Raw genomic sequence first — 16362 nt, 5'->3', positions numbered from 1 at the left:
CTGAGCTCTGGAATTCCTTCCCTAAACCTCTCTGCCTCAGTCTCCTCCTTTAAGACGCTCCTTAAAACATATCCGTCTAACCAAGCTTTTGGCCACCTGTCCTAATATCTCCTTATGTGGCTTGGTGTCAAATTTTGTTTAATAATAAAAAGAAAAAAGACTTGCATTTATACAGCGCCTTTCACGACCACTGGATGTCTCAAAGCACTTTACAGTCAATGAAGTACTTTTTGAAGTGTAGTCACTGTTGTAATGTGAGAAATGCGGCAGCCAATTTGTGCACAGCAAACTCCCACAAACAACAATGTGATAATGACCAGATAATCTGTTTTAGTGATATTGGTTGAGGGATAAATATCGGCCAGGACACCGGGGATAACTCCCCTGCTCTTCTTCGAAATAGGGCCATGTGATCTTGTACGTCCACCTGAGAGAAAGCAGATGGGGCCTCGGTTTAACGTCTCATCTGAAAGACGGCACCTCTGACAGTGCAGCACTCGCTCAGCACTGCACTGGGAGTGTCAACCTAGATTTATGTGCTCAAGTCCCTGGAGTGGGACTTAGAACCCACAACCTTCTGACTCAGAGACACGTGTGCTTCCAACTGAGCCACAGTTGACACTAAATCGCTCCTGTGAAGCGCCTTGGGACGTTTTACTACGTTAAAGGCGCTATATAAATGCAAGTTGTTGTCGAAGATCAGGCAGCTGCTGACATCGTAGCAGCTCTCAAGTAAGTGAGGAAGGCGGGACTGGGGGGTCGCGGTTGGTTAACGGGTCGAGAGGTAGGAGTGGCTGAGGGGAGGTAGTGATGACGATTCGGGGCGGGGGTGTTGGGGAGACTGGGGGGGGGGGGTGGCGGTTGACGAACGGGTCGAGAGGTAGGAGTGGCCGAGGGGAGGCAGTGATGGCAATTCGGGGTGGGGGGGTTGGGAGGATGGGGGGGCGGGGGATAGGCGAATGGGTCGAGAGGTAGGAGTGGCCGAGGGGAGGTAGTGATGGCGATTCGGGGTGGGGGTGTTGGGGGGAGCGATGGCCGTCAGCAGCCCACATTCTTCAAATGATGTGTCATAGTCATAGAGTCATAGAGCTATACAGCACGGATAGAGGCCCTTCGGCCCATCGTGTCCGCGCCGGCCATCACGCCCTGTCTAATCTAATCCCATATTCCAGCATTTGGTCCGTAGCCTTGTATGCTATGGCATTTCAAGTGCTCATCCAAATGCGTCTTGAATGTTGTGAGGGTTCCAGCCTCCACAACCCTTCCGGGCAGTGAGTTCCAGACTCCAACCACCCTCTGGGTGAAAAAGTTCTTTCTCAAATCCCCTCTAAACCTCCCGCCCTTTACCTTGAATCTGTGCCCCCTAGTTATTGACCCTTCTACTAAGGGAAAAAGCTCCTTAGTATCCATCCTATCTATGCCCCTCATAATTTTGTACCCCTCAATCATGTCCCCCCTCAGCCTCCTCTGCTCCAAGGAAAACAAACCCAATCTGCCCAGTCTCTCTTCATAGCTGAAGCGTTCCAGCCCTGGTAGCATCCTGGTGAATCTCCTCTGCACCCTCTCCAAAGCTATCACATCCTTCCTGTAGTGTGGCGACCAGAACTGCACACAGTATTCCAGCTGTGGCCTAACCAGTGTTTTATACAGCTCCATCATAACCTCCTTGCTCTTATATTCTATGCCTCGGCTAATGAAGGCAAGTATCCCATATGCCTTTTTTACCACCTTATCCACCTGTTCCGCCGCCTTCAGGGATCTGTGTACTTGCACACCCAGATCCCTCTGACCCTCCGTCTTGCCTAGGGTCTTACCATTCATTGTGTATTCCCTTGCCTTGTTAGTCCCCCCAAAGTGCATCACCTCGCACTTTTCCGGGTTAAATTCCATTTGCCACTGTTCCGCCCATCTGACCAACCCATCTATATCGTCCTGCAGACTGAGACTACCCTCCTCGCTATTTACCACCCTACCAATTTTTGTATCATCCGCGAACTTACTGATCATACCTTTTACATTCATATCCAAGTCATTAATATAGACCACAAACAGCAAGGGACCCAGCATCGATCCCTGTGGTACCCCACTGGCCACAGGCTTCCAGTCACAAAAACAACCTTCGACCATCACCCTCTGCCTTCTGCCACTAAGCCAGTTTTGTATCCAACGTGCCAAGGCACCCTGGATTCCATGGGCTCTTACCTTCTTGACCAGTCTCCTGTGCGGGACTTTATCGAAGGCCTTACTGAAATCCATGTATACCACATCCACTGCGTTACCCTCATCCACACACCTAGTCACCCCCTCAAAAAATTCAATCAAATTAGTCAGACATGATCTTCCCTTGACAAAGCCATGTTGACTATCCCTGATTAATCCTTGCCTCTCCAAGTGGAGACTGATTTTGTCCCTCAGAATTTTTTCCAATAATTTTCCCACCACTGATGTTAGGCTCACTGGCCTGTAGTTTCCCGGTTTTTCCCTACTCCCCTTCTTGAATAATGGAACTACATTAGCGGTTCTCCAGTCCTCTGGCACATCCCCTGTGGCCAGAGAGGTTCTGAATATGTGTGTTAGAGCCCCCGCAATCTCTTCCTTTGCCTCACACAGCAGCCTGGGATACATTTCGTCCGGGCCTGGGGATTTATCCATTTTTAGGCCTGCTAAAACCGCCAATACCTCCTCCCTCTCGATGTTAATGTGTTTGAGCATATCACAGTCCCCCCGCCCTATTTCTATGTCTACATCGTCCCTCTCCATAGTGAAAACAGATGCAAAAAATTCATTTAGAACCCCTCCTACATCTTCCGGCTCCACACACAGATTGCCACTTTTGTCCCTAATGGGCCCTATTTTTTCCCTAGTTATCCTCTTACCCTTAATATACTTATAAAACATCTTAGTATTTTCCTTTATTTTGCTCGCCAGTGTTATTTCATGGCCCCTCCTTGATCTCCTAATTCCTTTTTTAAGTATCCCCCTGCACTTTTTGTACTCCTCTAGGGCTTCCTCCGTCTTTAGCCTTTTGTATCTGCCAAAAGCCCTCCTTTTTTTTCTAATCCATTCTCGTATATCCCCTGACATCCACGGTTCCCTGTGGTTTTTGGAACCACCCTTGACCTTTACGGGAACATGTTGCCATTGTATGATCTCAATCTCCCTTCTGAAAGCCTCCCATTGCTCCGATGCGGATTTTCCTACAAGTAGCTGGTCCCAGTCCATTTTGGCCAGATCCTGCCTTATCCTGTTAAAATCGGCCTTCCCCCAATTTAGAACCTTTATTTCCGGCCCATCCCTGTCCTTTTCCATGACCACCTTAAATCTCACCATATTATGGTCACTGTCACCAAAGTGCTCACCTACTAGCACTTCTTCCACTTGGCCGGCCACATTCCCTAGAATTAGGTCCAGTACCGCCCCCTCTCTTGTAGGACCTTCTACATGCTGGCTCAAAAAGCTCTCCTGGATGCACTTTAAGAATGTGGGGTCGGGGTAAGCACGCCTGCTTCTTGTTGTAAACTTACCTTGTTGGTTGTGGCCTAACTTTAAGGACCGCTTGGCTGGGCCGAATTTAGACCTGGTTTTCCTGAGTTCAACCAGCGCCGGCTGCTTGGGGAGCAAACCAATGTTGCAGTGGGGGGCCTCAAACTGGCGTAAGGCCCCTTGTTTGGATCTTCAAAGTGCCTGATGCCTCTTTCAGGGGTAGGACATTCAGGACTGAGATGAGGAGAAATTTCTTCACTCAGAGGGTGGTGAACCTGTGGAATTCTCTACCACAGAAGACAGTGGAGGCCAATTCATTAAATATATTCAAGAAGGAGATAGATAGATTCCTCGACACAAAAGGCATCAAAAGGTATGGGGAGAGAGCGGGAATATGGTATTGAGATAGAGGATCAGCCATGATCATATTGAATGGCGGAGCAGCTCGAAGGGCCGAATGGCCGACTCCTGCTCCTATTTTTCTATGTTTCTATGTTTCAGGCATGGGCAATGCACGCCGATTTTTTTGGCCTTTACCAATATGGCGTGCGGCGCACTACAGGCTCATAATGAGATTGCGCTTCCGGCCAGCCATAACTGAGGCTTAGGAGGCTGTTTAGTGCACGAAAATCGGGCACCATGCAGTCGAATTTTGAGGCCATAGTTTCTGCTGCACCACCTCCTGCAGTTGGCGACTGAGACTGGGTAGGCTAGAGTAAATCTTCCAGTCCCATGCTCCAGCAGGGAACTGCGCTCAAAGGGAGCGCAGACTGGAGACAGAACTACAACACCACAATGCCGATTCTCCAACCCACACTCCCTTTGGGTATGGTATCTCCTCTGGGAAGGTAGAGTCAGTGAATTTACCCTGGTTATTTTCATCCACTTTCCCTGGTTAATTACTCATAATAGAAATCAGACAACTCGTTTCATACCACTGCACTAACTAATCAATTGAGCCAATCGCTCATAGACCAAAGCTAGATAAGCTATTGACACCAAGTCTGTTGCTACCTTACAAGATTCTGAGGGGGGGTTGACAGGGTAGATGCTGAGAGGTTGTTTCCCCTGGCTGGGGAGTCTAGAACTAGGGGGCATAGTCTCAGGATAAGGGGTCGGCCATTTAAGACTGAGATGAGGAGGAATTTCTTCACTCAAGTGGGTTGTGAAACTTTGGTCATTATCGCATTGCTGTTTGTGGGAGCTTGCTGTGCGCAAGTTGGCTGCCACGTTTTCTTCATTACAACAGTGACTACACTTCATAAGAACATAAGGAATAGGAGCAGGAGTAGGCCATTCAATAAGATCATGGCTGATCTTCTACCTCATCTCCACTTTCCTGCACTATCCCCATATCCCTTGATTCCCTTAATATCCACAAATCTATCGATCTCTGTCTTGAATATACTCAACGACTGAGCCTCCACAGCCCTCTGGGGTAGAGAATTCAGATATTCACCACCCTCTGAGTGAAGAAATTTCCCCTCATCTCAGTCCTAAATGGCTGACCCCTTATTCTGAGACTGTGACCCCTGGTTCTAGACCTCCCAGCCAGGGGAAACATCCTCCTTGCATCTACCCTGTCAAGCCCTGTAAGAATTTTGTATGTTTCAATGAGATCACCTCTCATTCTTCTAAACTCTAGAGAATATAGGCCTAGTCTACTCAATCTCTCCTCATAGGACAATCCCCCCATCCCAGGAACCAGTCTGGTGAACCTTCGTTGCACTCCCTCTATGGCAAGTATATCCTTTCTTTGGTAAGGAGACCAAAACTGTACACAATACTCCATGCTTTTTTTCCAGTTCTGACGAAAGGTCATCGACCTGAAACTTTAACTCTGTTTCTCTCTTCACAGATGCTGCCTGACCTGCTGAGTTTCTCCAGCATTTTCTGTTTTTACTCCAGGTGTGGTCTCACCAGGGCCCTATATAATTGCGGTAAAATGTCTTTACTCTTATACTCAAATCCTCTTGTAACAAAGGCCAACATACCATTTGCTTTCCTAATTGCTTGCTGTACCTACATGTTAACTTTCAGTGATTCTGATACAAGGACACCCAGGTCCCTCTGAACACCAACATTTTCCCAATCTCTCATCATTTAAAAAATACTCTGCTTTTCTATTTTTCCTACCAAAGTGGATAACTTCACATTTCTCCACATTATATTCCATTTGCCATGTTCTTGCCCACTCACTCAGCCTGTCTATATCCCCTTGAAGCCTCCTTGCATCCTCCTCTCAACTTATATTCCCACCCAGCTTTGTATCAGCAGCAAACTTTGGATATATTACATTTGGTCCCCTCATCCAAATCATTGATGTAGATTGTGAATAGCTGAGGCCCAAACACTGATCCTTGCGGTACCCCACTAGATACAGCCTGCCAACCCGAAAATGACCCATTTATTCCTACTCTCTGTTTTCTGTCCGTTAACCAACCCTCAATCCATGCTAGTATATTACCCTCAATCCCATGAGCCCTAATTTTGTTCAATAGCCTCTTGTGTGGCACCTTATCGAATGCCTTCTGAAAATCCAAATACACCATGTCCACTGGTTCCCCCTTATCTATTCTGCTAGTTACAACCTCAAAAAACTCTAACAGATTTATCAAACACGATTTCCCTTTCATAAATCCGTGTTGACTCTGCCCAATCCTAGTATTATTTTCTAAGTGCCCTGGTACCACGTCCTTAATAATAGATTCTAGCATTTTCCCTACTACTGATGTCAGGCTAACTGGTTCGTCGTTCCCCGTTTACTCTCTCCCTCCTTTCTTAAAGAATGGGGTTACATTTGCCACCTCCCAATCCACGGGAACCGTTCTAGAATCTATGGAATTTTGTAAAATGACAACCAATGCATCCACTATCTCTATAGCCTCCTCTTTCAAAACCCTAGGTTGCAGGTCATCAGGTCCAGGGGATTTATCGGCTTCAGTCCCATTAATTTCTCCAGTACTATTTTTTTACCAATACTAATTTCTTTCAGTTCCTCATTCTCGCTAGACCCTTGGTTCTCCATTATTTCCAGGAAGTTTTTTCAGGCTTACTACTTCTTTCTGGCAACATTATAAGCCTCTTCCTTTGATCTAATACGATCTTTAACTTCTCTTGTTAGCCACGGTTGGACCACTTTTCCTGTGGGGTTTTTGTGCCTTAAAGGAATGTATATTTGTTGTAAATTATGTATTAATTCTTTAAATGCTAGCCATTGCTTCTCTACCATCATACCTTTTAATGTAGTTTCCTAATCTACCTTAGCCAACTCACCCCTCATATCTATGTAGTTTGCTTTGTTTAGATTTAAGACCCTAGTTTCGGATTTAACTAAATCACTTTTAAACTCAATGTAAAATTGTATCATATTATGGTCACTTTTCCCAAAAGGCCCTTTTACTGCAAGGTTATTAATTAACCCTTTCTCATTGCACAATACTAGATCTAAAATAGCCAGTTCCCTAGTTGGTTCCTCAACATACTGATCTAGAAAACTATCTTGCATACATTCCATGAATTCATCCTCCACACTATTACTGCAAATTTGGTTTGCCCAGTCTATCTGTAGATTAAAGTCCCCCATGATTACTGTATTACCCTTGTTACATGTGCCTCTAATTTCCTGATTTATACTCTGCCCTACATTACAACTACTGTTTGGGGCCCTATAAACAACTCCCACCAATGTTTTCTGCCCCTTGCTGTTTCTTAACTCCACCCAAACTGATTCTTCTTCTTGATTTTCGGAGCTAAGATCCTTTCCCTCTACTGTCTTTATCCCCTCCCTTATTATCAGGGCTACCTCTCCTCCTTTTCCATTTTGCCTATCTCTTCTAAAAGTTAAGTATCCTGGAATATTTAGGCCAATTTGCAACCATGTCTCCGTAATGGCTATTAGATCAAACCTATTAACTTATATCCGCGCTATTAATTCATCTACAGGAAACTTTGGTTTATCCGGAGGTTAACTGTCCGGAATGCTTGATCCACCGGCAAAATTCAGGAGTCGGTTCAGTGAGTTTTTTTTCTTTTCGTTGCTTTTTTTTTACCAGTCAGGCTCTGCAAGGTCTAGCTAAAGCTGTTGCTTAGCTACAGAGATGCTTGCAAGCTACGGCCGACTGTTTAGAAGCTGTTGCTAAGCAACAGGATTTGTTGCTAGATACGGAGCTCAAAAGCTTCCGTATGTTTTAACATTAGCGCTGGTTTGTCCGGCAGTTTTGATGGGACGGCAACAGCTCAGCCCCGTCGGTGCCGGATAGCACAAAGTTTCCTGTATTTTGTTGCAAATGCTTCGCGCATTCAGATACAGTGCCTTTAGCTTTGACTTATTTCTATTTTTCCCTGATGTCGCCTTAGTCACTGATGCCTTATTACCTTTGTTACTCTCCCTGTCCCTTCCTGACCCACTCTGCTTATTTTTACCCAAAACTCTACTCTGCTCTAGAGTCTTGACATTTCTCTCGCTGCTTTTAAATTTACTCTTTCCTGAATCCTCCCACTCCCCCATCATTAGTTTAAAGCCCTGTCTGCTGCCCTAGTTATTCGATTCGCCAGGACCCTGGTCCCAGTCCGGTTTAAGTGGAGCCCGTCCCAACGGAACAGCTCCCTCTTTCCCCAGTACTGGTGCCAGTGCCCCATGAACCGAAACCCCTTCCTCCCACACCACTCTTTGAGCCACGCATTTGAACCTCTAATCGGCTTGTCCCTATGCCAATTTGCGCGTGGCTCAGGTAACAATCCAGAGATTATTGCCTTAGCGGTTCTGCTTTTTAATTTGGATCCTAGTTCCTCAAACTCCCTCAGCAGAACCTCATTCCTAGTTCTACCTATGTCGTTTGTTCGTACGTGGACGGATGTAATTGGTCAAAAAGCGCTTTGGGACGTCCTAGAAAAGAAAATAGGAACAGGAGTCGGCCAATCGGCCCTTCGAGCCTGCTCTGCCATTCAATACGATCATGGCTAATCCTCTGTCTCAATACCATATTCCCACTCTCTCCCCATTACCCCATAGAAACACAGAAAAATAAGAGCAGGATTTTTTTTTCTGAAACCAGAATTTAACATTTAGGAAAACATGTCATGAACATGTCCTGAGGTTGTGAAAAGCCCTATATAAATGCAAGTCTTTAAGTTGTCCCATGCATAGCTACAGAAATACAGAATTACTTTGAGGAATTAACGCACGGAATACGCCGTCAAACTGGCCTTTTTAGATGTTACAAGTTAAATCCGTACAATATACACCCCCACAGCTGAAAGCATTCCACCCAGCCCTAGTAAATGCTGAAGTGAAACTTTAATGGCTCCATAAATTACGATGACATCAGCCCTGCCGTGTGATATTCTACTCAGCTTCAATTGTTTTTATCTCGGCGGTGATGGGCAGGGGGCCAGGGCAAATGTTATTATCGTCAAGGTGCCAGTAATGGCCAATTTTTCCTAATCTGGGCAGCCACAGACAACATCACACACTTATAGATCAGGTGTGGTAAAGCTCAATGGCCGGAATTTTGCCGGCGCTCAGGGGGCGGGTTTGGAGACAGGACATCTGGCAAAATCGCAAAGATTGACAGCAGGTCAGAAACCCACTGTCGTCCCGCCTCCAATCAATCTTCCCAGGTGTCGGGTCCCCGATTTGCGCAGGGACCCGACACCTAGCAGCGGGAAGAAGATTATAGCCACTTAACTGCTTGTTAGCTGGTTGTTAGCAGGCAGTTAAGAGGCTTTTTGCAATTTTGAAAGGTCTACTACGGGCTTCCCGACGTCCGGACACCACGCCAGGTTCTACTGTAATGTTTCTTCATTGATGACAGCTGCAGAGGTGGTGTGAAGGATCCAGTGGTACACTGGTGAGTTTCAGAGGTAAGAAAATGTTGGGAAAATCATTTTTAATGTATTTAGGCTTTTCTGTAGGCAACAAGTTTTGAAGTGTTTATGTAGTCCCACCTCATTGGGAGAACCTCTCTCACCAGTGACAGATCGCTTCTGTAACCTCACCTGCAGCTGCCATCTGTTCTAGCCTAAGGAAGCAGTCACCGGAGAGTCTGGGTGCAATGGCTCACGTTTCTACAGTGATTGTCAGTGTTTGCAGCACCTCAATGCTGTCAAACACTGAAAAACCACCTGTCAAAAAAAATTGAGCATGGTCCCTTTAAGAAAACCGACAGATGACGCGTCATCAGCTGACGTCATCTGACACCGGCTTTCCCTCAATTGGTCAGCAAACCCACAGGGCGGGCTTAACAAGGCCAATTGGCGCAAAATAGCATCTGTACGTCGGGATCGGAACCCAGAAGGAAGCTGTCCCGCCCCTAGGCCACACTGAAAGGTAAAATCCAGCCCAATGTAGCTGTGGCTCAGTGGGTAGCACTGTTGCCTATTTAGAGCTCTTGAAGGTTGTGGGTTCAGGACCCACTTCATGGGCGCAAAAATGTAGGCTGACACTCCCAGTGCAGTGCTGAAGGAGCGCTGCACTGTCGGAGGTGCCGTCTTTCGGATGAGACGTTAAACCGAGGTCACATCTGCCCTTTGATAGTGGATGTAAAAAACCTCACGGCACTATTTCAAAGAAGCGCAGGGGAATTATCCCCAGTATCCCGTCCAATATTTATCCCTCATTTATCTTTGGAATTCTCTACCCCAGAGGGCTGTGGAGGCTCAATTGTTGAGTACATTCAAGACTGAGAGCGGTAGATTTTTTGGGCATCAAGGGATATGGGGATAGGGCGGGAAAGTGGAGATGAGGTAGAAGATCAGCCATGATCTTATTGAATGGTGGAGCAGGCTGGAGGGGCCGTGTGGCGGAGCAGGCTGGAGGGGCCGTGTGGCGGAGCAGGCTGGAGGGGCCGTGTGGTGGAGCAGGCTCGAGGAGCCGTGTGGCGGAGCAGGCTGGAGGGGCCGTGTGGCGGAGCAGGCTGGAGGGGCCGTGTGGCGGAGCAGGCTGGAGGGGCCGTGTGGCGGAGCAGGCTGGAGGGGCCGTGTGGCGGAGCAGGCTGGAGGGGCCGTGTGGCGGAGCAGGCTCGAGGAGCCGTGTGGTGGAGCAGGCTAGAGGGGCCGTGTGGCGGAGCAGGCTGGAGGGGCCGTGTGGCGGAGCAGGCTGGAGGGGCCGTGTGGCGGAGCAGGCTCGAGGAGCCGTGTGGTGGAGCAGGCTGGAGGGGCCGTGTGGCGGAGCAGGCTGGAGGGGCCGTGTGGCGGAGCAGGCTGAAGGGGCCATGTGGCGGAGCAGGCTGGAGGGGCCGTGTGGCGGAGCAGGCTCGAGGGGCCATGTGGCGGAGCAGGCTGGAGGGGCTGTGTGGCGGAGCAGGCTGGAGGGGCCGTGTGGTGGAGCAGGCTCGAGGGGCCGTATGGCCGACTCCTGCTCCTATTTCTTATTTCCTTATGTTCTCAACCAACATCAATACAACAGATTACCTCGTCATTGTCTCATTGCTGTTTGTGGGAGCTTGCTGTGCGCAAATTGGCTGCCGCATTTCCTACATTACAACAGTGACTACACTTCAAAAAAAGTACTTCATTGGCTGTAAAGCGCTTTGGGACGTCCTGAGGTCGTGAAAGGCGCTACATAAATGCAAGTTCTTTCTTTTATAATGAATCCTCTACAACAAGTATAGGGTCAAAATCCTGGAACTCCCTCCCTAACAGCACTGTGGGAGTACCTTCACCACACGGACTGCAGCGGTTCAAGAAGGTGGCTCACCACCACCCTCTCAAGGGGCAATTAGGGATGGGCAATAAATGCTGGCCCTTGCCAGCGATGCCCACATCCCATAAAAATGAATTAAAAAAAAAGTAGGCTTCAGCGCCAATCTCCCGAGGATTTCCCCCTTCCCTACTACTCGCATCAATGTATTTCTTTCTCCACATTAGCCAGATAGAATCATACAGCACTGAAGAAGGCCATTCGGCCCATCGTGCCAGTGGCGGCTCTCTGAAAGAGCTGTCCAATTAGTCCCACACCCCCTGCTCTTTCCCCCAATACCCTGCACCTTTTTTCTTTCCAGGTATTTATCCAATTGCCTTTTGAAAGTTACTATTGAATCTGCTTGCATTGCACTTCCAGTCAGTACATTCTAGATCATAACTAATAATAAGATAAATTAGCTTTGTCTCCCCCTCTCTGGTTCTTTTGCCAATTACCTTAAATCTGTGTCCTCTGGTTACTGACCCTCCTGCCGGCAGAAATGATTTCTCCCCATCCACTCTCTCATAACCCTTCGTGATTTTGAATGCCTCTATTAAATCTCTCCTAAACCTCTAAGGGAGAACAATCCCAGCTTCCCCAGTCTCTCCGCATAACTGAAACCCCTCATCCATCCCGCTGCTGCTCACCAAAACTAGGCCTCATCCCTACTGCTACTTCTTAAAGAAAAAAAACCCCCCAGCCTATCCCAACCGATATAAACCGACTGCCCATGTTGCCATGGTGACCAGATCTTGCTGGCCTCATTCCCAATTAGCTGAGCAATCCATCAAATGGAATCCAGTATGAGCAGTCTGTAGGCTAACCTGCATTCTGGGCGGGCGCACTAACCCCCAATTCGCACTTCTTCAGAAGGACAGATTGCGATGTGTGACTAAAGAGGAATGGTGGGCAGCAATGGGAATTAAGCGATGGAGTCAGGTAATGAGAATGAAGAGATCACCCCTCGGAGGGTGCCCCAATCCTGCCCTTGCCTGACATCTACTTTCAAAAGGGAGCCATCAGGAAGTCTAGCTGATATTTCCCCGCACTTCCTCTCCTCTTTCCCCCCTCCCTCTTTCCACCTCCGTCCTCCTTTTCCCCCCTCCCCCGCCGCCCCTTTCCTCCCTCCCCTCCTTTCCCCCTTGCGTCTCCCCCCCCTCCTCGCTCCTTCCCTTCCAGTTATGCTGATAGATTTAGATGAGGAAAGACGGGAAGAAGCTGGAGTAGAGCATAAACACCGGCATGGACTAGTTGAGCCGAATAGCCTGTTTCTGTGCCGTATATCCTATGTAATCCTATGTAATTCCTCACCCCCTCCCTTGCCCTTCCTCTCCCCTCCTCCCCTCCTCCTCCTCTCCTCCTCTCCCTCTCCCCTTCACCTCCTCCCCTCCCCCTCCTCCCTCTCATCTCCCCTCCCCCTCCTCCCCTCGCCCTCCCTCACCATTCCTCCTTCCCTCCCCCTCTCCTCGTCCCCTTCCCTCGCCCTTCCTCTCTCCCTCACTGCCCTCCTCCCCTCTCACTCACTCTCCCTCTTCTCCTCTCCTCTCCCCCCTCGCCTCCCCCTCTCCTCCCCAACTTGCAGTGCCCCCTAGTGACAACCTGCCTCAGAGTTGCTAACTCCGCACAGACCAGGGCTGAACCTGAGGTTTTCCTGCCCTTCCCGGCCTCGTTACCACAGTGGATAGTGCCTTTATTAGCTGAGCCATCAGGGGAAACCCAAGCAGACAGGGCTGGCCAGCAGCTGTGCTATTTATAACACTTGTGGTGAGCATTCAGCATAAAATGAATTTTGCTGAGTTTTTTTGCAAATTTTTGAAGATCAAGAGAGGAATCCGACATTCTACCTGTGGAGATAGGATTTTTATTTCATTTCCGCTGGTATTTCCCCATAGGCGCATTAGTCAAGTATTAATTTAACTGTGAGCAAAGATAGGCCACATCGTGCAGGTAAAGCTGGTTGACATTTCTGTATCTCAATATCAAATGATCAAGGGAAATTCCCTTGGTATTAATTAGAGTCTACAATGAAAAACATCTTTTAAGAAAGATATCTTATAATTACAGACAATTTGCTAATCAATTTGGATGAGAACTTAATTTGAACCTGACCCAAAACACTGGGAGAGCAAGGACTGTGACAACAGTCTCATTAACTTTCTACTCTCTTGCTGCTTTTAATAAATCTCCTTAATGTGAAGCAGGGGAAACTGTCTGATCACAAGCACGCTGGGCCCTATCTTTTGAGACATTCCCTCACATCTGGCCTCTTCCATCCGGGACCCGTCGCACCCTTGCTGGAGTTCTGACACCGACTCTTCCCTGGAGGTTGTCCTCCCAGGCAGATGACACTCGGACGAAATGGCAAAGGTCCCAATTAGACCTGAATGGTGCTGGCTCGCCAGAGGTAGACAAACCTCCGCAATTCGCCGACTTAAGACGACACCGATGAATATGTGTAACGCCCACTGTGATGTAACGTTATGTCGCGAGACTAGTGTAGCAAGGTAGCTTTCTTCCTTAGTCCCATTGTCAAGTGGGCGGGGGGGCGGGCGGGGAAAGATCACTGATTCGCAGTTTGCAAAATGGGCAGGGCTGCGGAGTATGATTCTCAAAATCCCGTGCAATAAAACCAGAATTTGCTTTATTCATCCACCAGAAACCAGTTGCTCCGACTAAGGTTTACCAAGGAGGTAGGATGCAGGTATGTCCCACTCTTGAGTCCCCATGTCAGCCATGGCTCAGTGGGTGACATGCTCACCTCTGAGTCACAGGGTCATGGGTTCTAAGTCCAGCTTGAGCACATAATCCAGGCTGACACTCCAGTGCAGTACTGAAGGAGCGCTGCACTGTCGGAGGTGCCGTCTTTCGGATGAGACGTTAAACCGAGGCCCTGTCTGCCCTCTCAGTTGACGTAAGAGATCCCATGCCACTATACACAAAGAAGAGCAGGGGAGTTTTCCCCAGTATCCTGGCCAACATCTATCCTTCAGCCTATGTCTAAAATAGATGATCTGGTCACTTATCTGATTGCTGTTTGTGGAACCTTGCTGTGCGCAAATTGGCTGCCGCGTTTCCTACACTTCAAAGTATTTAACTGGGCGTGAAGCACTTTGGGACGTCCTAAGGTTGTGAAAGATCCTTTATAATTGCACATTTTTTCTTTCATGTGCAGAGTCAAACTCTCTGCCATGCAGCGAGGTAGGTGCATTGGAAAGGCTTGATGGGAAGAGGAAAGTTGACCGTCATGTCACCTCTGGCTCACGATTGCACACCTCCTGCCGTCTCTGCTTCAGAGACCCAGATCAGCGGGCCACCTGTGTGGGAATGAGGGTGCGGCACCGGCGACGTTCTGGGATGCTGGGTCCTGGGCAAGGCGCGCCTTCAAATCTCACCACCCCAGGCCTCCCATGCCAGATGAAGGTGGAGGCCGGCCTTAGAGGCAGCTGAGCTTCAGTAGGGCATCATTGACTGAACTGGGCCCTCAATTTCAGGAAGAACCCACAGAATCATAGAATAGAATAGTATAGCACGGAAGGAGGCCATTTGGCCCATCGAGTCTGCGCCGGCTCTTTCGAAGAGTAATCCAGTTAGTCCCACTCCCCCGCTCTTTCCCCATATCCCTGCAATGTTTTCACTTTCTACTATTTATCCAATTCCCTTTGGAAGGCTACTATTGAAGCTGCCTCCACCACCCTATCAGGCAGCGCATTCCAAATCCTAACTACTTGTTGCGTAAAAAAGCTTTTCCTCATTTCGCCTCTGGTTCTTTTTGCCAATCACATTAAATCTGTGCCCTCTGGTTATCGACCCTTTATCCATTGGAAAGGGTTTTTCGTTATTTACTCTATCTAAACCCTTCATGATTCTCAACACCTCTAGCAAATCGCCTCAGCCTCCTTTGCTCTAACTTGACACAACATATAGGCCTAGGAATTGGATGGTGACCGTATGGAGATCTGGTCTGGGGGGCTGCACACCAAGAGCGCGGCCTCATTAGTACAGTACTGGTGGGCCTCACAGGCAGCTCACCTATCACGCGGTGGGGGCGGGGGGTAGCGCGATTCGGCCGGCTGGGACCCCGGCGAGCCCGGGAGATGGGGGAGGCAATCGGGATTGATGGGTGGGGTGGTAGTGAGCGGGTAGTCCCGCCCGAGCTGGATGACGGAGAAGCAGCATTGGAGGAGAATGGCGTGAGTGACCGCGCCAAAGGCTGCGGAGAGGCCGAGGAGGGATAGCGCTCTGCGGTCACAGTCACAGAGGACGTCCTTTGCGACTTCGATTGGGCCATTCCCGGTACTATGGCAGCGGAAGAAACTCGACGGGAGAGATTCTGAACCCGGGGTTGCGGGAAGGATCAGCAGGGATTTGGGCAGAAAGAACACATTCAAGGACTCCGGAGAGGAAGGGAAGGTCGGGGATGGGGTGGCAGTTTACAAAGATCCAGGTATCGAGCGTGTTTCTTGGGGAGATTTTAACCTAAGAGCGGGGTGGGGGGGGGGGGGGCGGGGGGGATTTATGCTTGAACTGTATAAAACACTAGTTAGGTCACAGCTAGAGTACTGCGTACAGTTCTGGTCACCACATTACAGGAGGATGTGACTGCATTAGAGAGATTTGCAGAGGAGGCTTACGATGATGTTGCCAGGACTGGAGAATTTTAGCTATGCGGAAAGGCTGGGATTGTTTTCTTTGGAACAGAGGAGGCTGAGAGGAGATTTAATTGAGGTGTACAAAATTATGAGGGGCCTAGATAGAGTGGATAGGAAGGACCTATTTCCCCCAGCAGAGAGGTCAATATCCAGGGGGCATAGGTTTAAAGTAATTGGTCGGAGGTTTAGAGGGGAGTTGAGGAGAAATGTTTTCACCCAGAGGGTGGTGGGGGTCTGGAACTCACTGCCTGAAAGGGTGGTAGAGGCAGAAACCCTCATCGCATTTAAAAAGTACTTGGATATGCACTTGAAGTGCTGTAAGCTGCAGGGCTACAGACCAAGAGCTGGAAAGTGGGGTTAGGCTGGATCGCTCTTTCGGCCGGCACAGACATGATGGGCCGAATGGCCTCCTTCTGTGTTGTAAATTTCTCTGATTCTATGAAAGTTACTATTGAATCTCCCTTTCAGCCAGTGTGTTCCAGATCATAATAACTCGCTGGGTAAAAAAAAATTCTCTTCATCTGCTCATGTATATACTATAACATG

At 48.6% G+C, this 16362-nt stretch overlaps 1 protein-coding gene across 1 annotated transcript in view; it reads right to left on the bottom strand.

Annotated features, from left to right (window-relative positions):
- The window catches only part of adcy5 (adenylate cyclase 5), a 328357-nt gene that overhangs the window by 152134 nt on the left and 159861 nt on the right, over positions 1–16362 (bottom strand). The window lies entirely within an intron of this gene.

This window comes from Somniosus microcephalus, chromosome 4, assembly GCF_052327205.1.
Source record: "Somniosus microcephalus isolate GS21.2 chromosome 4, FLI_Smic_1.0, whole genome shotgun sequence".
Classification (NCBI taxonomy): domain Eukaryota; kingdom Metazoa; phylum Chordata; class Chondrichthyes; order Squaliformes; family Somniosidae; genus Somniosus; species Somniosus microcephalus.
The sequence above is the reverse complement of the archived record's forward strand: the minus strand, read 5'-3'. Positions and strand labels throughout refer to the sequence as shown.